This window comes from Rattus rattus, chromosome 12, assembly GCF_011064425.1.
Source record: "Rattus rattus isolate New Zealand chromosome 12, Rrattus_CSIRO_v1, whole genome shotgun sequence".
NCBI classification, from domain to species: domain Eukaryota; kingdom Metazoa; phylum Chordata; class Mammalia; order Rodentia; family Muridae; genus Rattus; species Rattus rattus.
The window spans coordinates 86,759,275-86,767,833 of record NC_046165.1 but is presented as its reverse complement, the minus strand read 5'-3'; the positions used below and the strand labels follow the sequence as shown (position 1 = coordinate 86,767,833).

The 8,559-nt window shown below is 46.8% G+C and overlaps 1 long non-coding RNA gene across 1 annotated transcript; it reads left to right on the top strand.

Moving 5' to 3' along the window:
* Positions 1-541: 541 nt before the first annotated feature.
* Positions 542-2,697, top strand: LOC116913109. The gene is made up of 2 exons (XR_004389598.1): positions 542-1,049; positions 1,324-2,697. It is a non-coding gene; the product is annotated as an uncharacterized LOC116913109 (long non-coding RNA).
* The last annotated feature ends 5,862 nt before the right edge of the window (positions 2,698-8,559 follow it).

The window sequence follows — 8,559 nt, the reverse complement described above, 5'->3', positions numbered from 1 at the left end:
CGGCTCCCCAGCGAGCTCTACTCCCTTGACCCGTCAACTCTCCTCCAGCGCCCGCGCCGAGGGGAGCGGCGCAGGTCCCAGGACACTGGCGACCTCTCTGCTGCGACCTGCGCGGGCGGCGAGGTGCACGGCCCGAGTCCCGCCTCCCGGGGACCCCGCGCGCAGCCTTACTCGGGACTGGGATGCCCGCTCCCGGGCGGCAGGCGAACCGCCGACCGTTCTTCCCTTCTGGTCCTCCAGCCCGACCGATTCGCGCAGCAGCTGTGGCAAGCTCAGGCCACCCTGGCTCCTCCAGAGTCGCAGCGACGAAATGGCCTCGGGTTGTGCACCCCGTCTGGGCCCGAGCAATCCGCCACTTGGGTGCCCTGCGCACCTGCCGCCTAGGTGCGGGTGTCCTCCGCTACGACCCGGCGGTAACGGCGCCTTGTGCGCCACCCTCCCTGGGGTCACGTAGCTGTGGGTCTGGTGGCCGCGCGTCCACCCACCCAACTGCAAGCGCGCGAAGATTCGAGTTGAGCCATCATTGAAGAGGGTTGGGTTGTGACTGGGGGCAGGGAGTATGAATGACAGGAGATAGAGGGGATCTCCAGGAGCACAACCCTCTGAGACGCCCGACAAGCGCGGCAGGTGTCACCGCGCTCCTCCTTCCGCCCCCAAACCACTTGTGGTGCGCGTGGGACCACGGGGCGCTCAGATCCTCCGGTGGCTCTGGTCACTCTGCGCCCCACACCAAATGGATAAAGCCTTGCTTGCCCTAAATGAGAAGTGCCCCCCCCCACCTCCTGCACACCTCACTGAGTTGTGCCCGGTTGGTTCCACAAGTAGGATTTAAAGAGACACCTCGTTATTTCGCCACTGTCCTAGAAATAAGAAATACAAAACCGGAAGACAAAAATAATCTCCACCCTGGAAGGGTTCTGTTTTTGCAAGCATAGCGCGCTGAAATGCTGAAAAGTCCGTACCTCAAGTCCTGAAGGTTGGGAACTAACCCAGCGGGTGACAGTGTGCTGCTCCAGGTACCCAGGTCGTCTCCCAGCGGCGCCTCGGAGGTAGGTTTTATTGGAAAATGCAGAGTGCTGAGAGAACAGGCAGCCAGTGGGAAGTTACACTTGCGACAAACTACTTTGACTGAGGGCCGAATACAATCATGTTCTTATGAACAGTGTTAAAAAAAAATACCTTGAAATTCTTTCTTCAATATACTCATGTAACACGGTATATTATACTGAGCCTGGCTATCTCAACGGAGGGAATGATGTCTAGATTATTTTAAAGAGTTTTCTAGATTTCCCACGGGTGATAAGGTTTTTTTTTCCCCCCCAGCGTTACTTGGGCACAGTCCACAGAAAAAGAGAAGGGAGAAAGGCCGACACACCTCTGGCCACAGCACTAACAACTGTGGCGAATCCGGAGCTTTCCGCAGGACAGAGGAGAGAGAGCTGCGGCAGACAGCAGCTTTGGGGCTAGGACTTTGCCTTTTCCAGCGGCCGGCACAGACTCGGTTGCCCCTTGGATTCTTCGCAAGAAATCTGTGTTTTAATCCTCGCCCCGAATGAAGTCTCACCAAGAGCTTGCCGGCTCTAGAACGAGGGTTGTTTTGCAGGCAAGTTCCTGGGCTTCGCTCCAAAGCTGCCTCGGGATGTTTTGGTTGGTTTAGAGGAAAGCTGCGGCCTCTCCTACCCAGTTCTTAACCAGACAGCCCCCTGGCGGCAGCGAGGAAAAGCCTGGCTGGGCCCAGGTTTCATGGGGGGGCCAAGCCTTGGGATCAGCTCTGTAATAAGGGTAGCACGGGGAATTCAAGAGGCCCTGAGAAGCCTGGAGTCCCAGGACGTCTTACTTCTTTTCCTACACATGTCTCTGAGCCATGTTTTTGCTTAAATTCTCTCTCAAGAAAGACACACACTAAAAGTGAAATCTAACAGCCGCAAAAGGTTACTTTTCTTTGTTTAGATGGTTTTGTCTGATTTCATTTTGCCTGGAAAGTTCTGAAATAAGAATCAAAGTATTTAAAGTCTCGCGACACGACAGTGTTACAGGACTGGCTGTAACCGTGTTATGTAATCAGAGCGCTCCAACAAGGAAATCTGGTAGGATTCCATTGGGACGGGTATTGAGAGCTGAACCAGGCAGGTGGTGGTAAGGGGTTGCCATAAGAGTCTGTTACAGGACTCGGTGTCATGGGAATTCTCAGAGCCATGGGAACTCTCAGGAAGGCAAAGAGATATTCTAACCTGGGAGCACAGGGTCCCCAGGTCCCGTCTATGCTGACTTGTGTTGCACAGGTGCTATTTCCAGAACCTAGGATTACAGTTCACCTGCACCACCCTCCTGACCAATCTATGGATTTCAAGCTGATGATTCCAGTCAAGGAAGCAAGCCATCTGTTTCTTTCGGGCAGAACTACTGGGCGAGAAAGAGGCTGAAACACACAGCCCAACAGGAGTGGGCTTGGGTCACAGTGCACCCAGCCATGCATCTTCATTTAATATGGTAAAATGTGGTGTGTTGTGAACACTTATGCACTCTTGTTGAATTTTAGAACATTCTCTCTTAACTCCCGCCTTTGTGAACACTGCTTACATTTTTAGATCGATGTGAATGTCTTACTCACCTAACTAAGGGTTTTTTTTTTTTCCTGCCTACTGTGCCTATGAATCAGAATCCAGTTGGAGAAATAAAGCTCAAATTAGAACTGAACAGATAGAAAAGATGGTGGTTATGACGAGGAATGCCATGGAGAATTGGGTGTGGGGTAGGGCCAGCCTCAAAGAACTCAGAGGAAGTTCTGGAAGATTTACCAAGTCATGGACAGATTTTCTGAGGGGGCGGAACGTTAAATCATTTCATTAACCCAACAGCCTTGTCTGGAGCCTGCTGCTCTCCCTTGTGACTTAGCCCTGGAGAGTCTAAATCTTTATGTTCGCTATATGGACGCTGCAGGCCCACTGAAACTGCTAAAATTGTAAAGTTCACTCCTAGCCTTTCAGGACAGGCCACTTAGGGAAGGTGACAGTTTCATCACTGATGGGTGGCAGTGAGAAAGGCATAAAGGTCATTTAGTGTCCCTGGGGCGCCATTCCAGTGTCCCTTGTAGTTCCTGGGAATCTGCAGGTGGCTTAACTCCATGTGTGAAAACGGCATAGTGTTTGCCTGTCACCAACACTTACCCTCTTTGACCTGCATCTCACCTCTAGATTAAATGCTGTGCAAATAGGTATTATACTGTATTAAAGGATTAGCATGCAGGAAAGCAGCTCTGCACATGCTCAGTACACAGGCGGGTTTCTCCGGAGTACCTTCAGCCTGGGTTTGATGGACTCCACAGATAGGGACCTCAAAAGGGGGGTGGCTGACTGTAAACTGCCAGGTCAGATAAAGCAAGGAAGCAAAAGGAGCACAGGAGAGGAAGGGTCCAGTAAGACTGGCTTCGGAAAGCCACGGGCTGAGCCGTTACCGGAAGTCAGAGCTGGACGCTTTATTATTGGCTAGTCCCAAAGGAAGTCAAGAGTTGTCAAGGTGGTACGAAATTAAAAGCTGTGTCCTGCTTTCTGCATTCCGTCTTCGGGACTGTCGTGGCATTTTTTAAATGTCTCTTTTAAATATTCTAAGTAAAGACAAAGACACGTTTTAAATCCCCATTGCACACTTTACCGTTCATCTGTTTCGCCGGGTCGGTTAGTGATGCAGTTCGTGCGGCTTTAACTCACGTGCAATATTGCACTTTCCGACTCCTGCAGCTCACACGTGTGTATGTGTCTTGTCACGCTGGAACAGAGGGAGTGCAGAACAAAGCGCCCTCTCTTTCACGTCTTGGTAGGTACTCGGTTTGCATGCCAGCATTTTGGCATAGTGCTCTGGGAAAGAGACCAGGAAGGCCCTCTTCCTTCTGCATCTTCACTTTCAGGCCATCAGTGGGTGAATTCTGGGAAGAAACTGCAAGTAAGGAAGTACATGGAGGCCTCCACATGCTGCTGTTCACCAGGTTCAAAGCCAGCCGTGGAGATCACGGCTGCTTGGGTTGGCGGTGTCGGTTCTCAATGGAGCATGCGTACTTCACACATCTCTTGGCTTTGCTCAGGTGGGTCCTGAGCGTCCCACGTTCACGGGTCACCAACATTTTACATTTGAAGCACCAGGGAAAACTGTGGGAGACCTGCATTCTCTGTTTCCTAGGTGCATGCATTCGGCTCCTTGTACTATCAGATTTCCCTTTGAAGATGAAAGACGTCCATTTGACTACAATGTAGCAGTCAGTTAAGTGTTAGCCTCCAAAACCCTGGGTTCACAATCTTCCTAATTCTGGGACCCTTTGTTACATGTTTGTTACATGGGGCTCATGTTGTAGTGGCCACAACCATAAAATTATTTTGTTGATCTACGTAACTGCAATCTTGCTACTGCTGTGAATCGTCAGGTAAATACCTGATAAATAGAATATCTAATTGTTCAACCGCCCAGGTGAGTTGTGGCCCACAGGTTGAGAACCTCTAAGCCCCATGCAAGTGCAGGTTATATACTCGCGGAGCTGACCCTTGAGAAGGACTGGACCCTATAGCTAAAATCCCTTCCTTTGAGGAAACATAAACGTCTACCCCTCCCCTTCCTCCTAAGGTCCCAACCACAAACAGAAGCCTGAATCCACCAACATTCACTCTGGGGAGCAAATAACTTTAGTGGGCTTCCTTACAAAGCATAGGCGAGGGGTTACTTACAAAGGTGTGGGCGCTCCTCCTGCAACAGGCAGCACCCGGAGAGTCTTTACCAGCAGGAATGAGGGATTTCCCATAGCCACACAGATGGACCCCCTACCTTATCTTCCCTGGCCTGTATACTCTAGCACTTCCTCAACGAGGCCATTAAAGCAGCATTACCTCCCACAAGTGATCAAGAGCACCTCTATACCCATATCCTCAGACAAGGGTCTGAGGGTCCCATACCGAGAGTGAGAGGATGTAAACAGTCAAGAAGTCTCTCCAGGTTCAGCTGTTACAAGAGGGCTCAGCTGACCTCCCAGTTATGACTGTTGTTGGTTTAGAGGGTAGTCATACACACATATATATATATATATATATATATATATATATATATATATATATATATATATATATATATTTTGTGGCAGAAACTAGTATCACGTAGGTGCAGAAGACATTGCATGTTGCTATGAATCGCATGGAGCATGTAATGTAGTTAGTAGTTCCTGTTTATTAAACGCACGCCCCAGGTTCCAGCCTAAGGACCTCACAGATCTTTGTAAGGTTTCTCCGAAACACAGCCAAACGGTATCACACAGTCCACTTTCCAGATGGGGAAGCTAATTCTGGAAGACAAAAATAACGCGCTCGATCTCAGACCTGGGCGCCAGCGCAGAATGTATACTGAGCTTGTCCGTGGGGGAGGGAGTCATGGGGCAGGCACGTGGGGCAGAAAGTAGAAATCTCTGAAACATGTCCCTAGCTCTTAGGCATGTGACAGTTAGAACAGCATCCAACACAAAACATAGAAACATGCATACTGCTAGTTAGGGAACTGCCACGCACATGCTCACCCTTCCTACCCCAGCTGGATGTAGAAGGTGCGACTACTAAGATGTCGTCGCTGGAAGGTCTCCTCCACCTGAGCCATCCCACGACTGAACAATCGGCTCCTTTTGTGTGAAGTTACTGAGACATGAAAGTGTAGTAACTGCATTCGTGGTTCACCTTACACTGTCCCCAGGCCAAACGCCACTGAAGTGCAAACCGTCTCTTCACAAATACAGTGAAAATGGATGGACTTTGGCGTGTCAAGGCAGATTAGAGGAAGCAAAAGTCTAGGCTCCAGAAAAATCTGGAGGCATGAGTTTATTGTTCTGAAGTGGACACATGGTAAAATACCTCAGTGAGATTGTTCAGCTCCGTGTTTGTCTTTCTGATACTGGATTATCAGCACCCAGAACAACAGAGAACACAGTCCCAGCAAAACGGGGAATCTCTCCTTCTCTGCCAACCTTGGCCTCTTCTAGAGGTGGTCACTGTTGGCTTCTGTGATTGCTCACCTGTTTTACCAGACCTTGAACTTCATCTAAACATTATCAAAAAGTATGTTACTTCTTGTATCTGTTTTCTTTCATTTAATGTAACATTTTAAGATGAATCCACTTAATTGTGTGGATTTTAAAATACTACTTTAAATTTCTGTTTCATATTCTACCACATAGCAAGACCACGATTGTCTATTCAATTTCCAGTTGATGAGTTCTTGGTGTTTTCCAGCTAGTAGCTATTACAAATAAATCAGTGTTTACGTTCTTAAATAATTATATGGGTGCCTGAACTCGTATTTCCTTTGGCACATGCTTAGGAATAAAATTGTTGGCCATCTGTCAAATCTGAGTTATTCTCAGTTAACACAGTATAAATAGTATACAATAATTGTATGTAATAATATGTATTATTTAACATACAAGACTTGAATAAACTCTTAGTTGTTATATATAACAATTGTATTGATGATACTTCTTGAGGAACCAGAACAACTGAGCGAGTAGAGAATGCTTAAATAACACCTGATGGTTTCAGTTCATTCTTCTTCTCTTTTTAAATTTTATTTAATCTTTTTTTATCCCCCTCCTGGTCCATCCTCTGTCTGTTCACATTCAGTTCATTCTTATAGCTACCGTAATAAAACATTCAAAGTCAGATGAAGTCTATCTAGAGTGTTATCTAGCACTATGAATGTGCTCCAGTCAAAATTCAAAACTACTATTAATTACAGGGTCCATCTGCAGCTGCAGGGAACCAACCACACACTAAATAGCCTGTGTGAAAATGAAGGCGCTAAGACAGTTCCATCGCCCTTCCGCTGTGGAGAAATTGGCACTTGATCCATTACTGGGGTAGCCACTGATCACCTTCCCTATTACAGAAAATACCTCCACACACCAACACACTCACTCACACAAACACACACAAACACACACAAACACACACACACCACAACACACACAACACACACACACACCACAACACACACACACACACACACACACACACACACACACAAACACACACACACACACACAAACACACATACACCAACACACACACATACACACACACCAACACACACACTCACACAGACACACACACCACATACAAACACACACATCACACACATAACACACAAAAACACACAACACACATACAAACACACACACACCATACACACACCACACACACCCACACACACACCCCCACACACACACACACACACACCCCACACACATTCACACAAGCAACCCCAATTAAACTCTGGGTCACAGTATAAAAGACATGACAGTAGGAAAACTTATTGGAATGAAGAAGGGGCAGGGGCAAAGGGATACAGAAAGAAAATGGGGTGAAAACTATCAGAATACATCCTCTACGTGTATTAAACTGACAAAGAAATTTAAAAAAAATTAGCAAGAAAGTTCTGATTGATTAAGGTGTATCAAGCAAAGAGTGAGTGAGAAATTAAGGTAAGAAAACCAAGATGTTTTAAAATTAAATCTTCATTTGTAGCTATCTGGAAGACAGTGTTCCCAGGAACTAAATCGGCAGCTCTCAGGTTCTCTCGGAAGCTCTCAGGTCATCGAGGCATCATCTTCAAAGACCAAGTTGAGATATATATATATATATATATATATATATATGTGTGTGTGTGTGTGTGTGTGTGTGTATGTATATATATGTATATGCCCACATATATGTGTGTATATATATGAACACACACATACACACACATATATGTGTATATATACATATATATATGTGTATATATATGTATGTATACACATGCAAGATTGCCCCTGACACACTCTCTAGCTTCTGTTTCCCTGTGTGGTTTCTCCCCAAATCCAAAACCATAAGCCCAAAGGGACCTGCCAGAGACCAGATCACCTCCAAAATTCTGAGCTAAACAATCGTCATTTTTGTGCAGCCTCAGGTATTTTGCTACGACAGTGGGAAGTAGGCTATAACAAAATACGAAACTGGAAAATAATCTTTTAAATATTCAGGGGAAACATCCTTTCTGCTTCGGAAGATAATGAAGCAGTTCTTACTCGTTTTCACAGAAGAAGCCAATTCTCCAGCTATAACAACAAGTATAATATGATTCATATGAATCCCAGCTATGCTCGAATCCTTAGCACCCCTGAGGGAGCCATATCGGGAATGACACTCATAAATTCAATTTCACTTGCTTTTGGCATTGAGGACGATGTGGGATTCTCTGAAATCTACTTCCCTGTGCCATCTCTGTCTTTTACAATAAAACCAGCTGCATCCTCACTGCGAGAAGCCCTAGTCTCCGAGCATCTACAAACAGCTGGAGAACATATTTTAGGAGAACCAGCGAGAATACAATTGGGGGACTCACATCCAGAGCGAGTATAAGCAGGCACCGGTTTCCATAGTGCACAGATTTAGAGCAGAGGATGTCACAGGAGTGTGTGCAGGCCGTGGGCTGGCTAAGGTTGGCACTCAGTATCTGTGTCCAAGTCATCATATGACTCAGGGGTATTCTTCAGTTTCC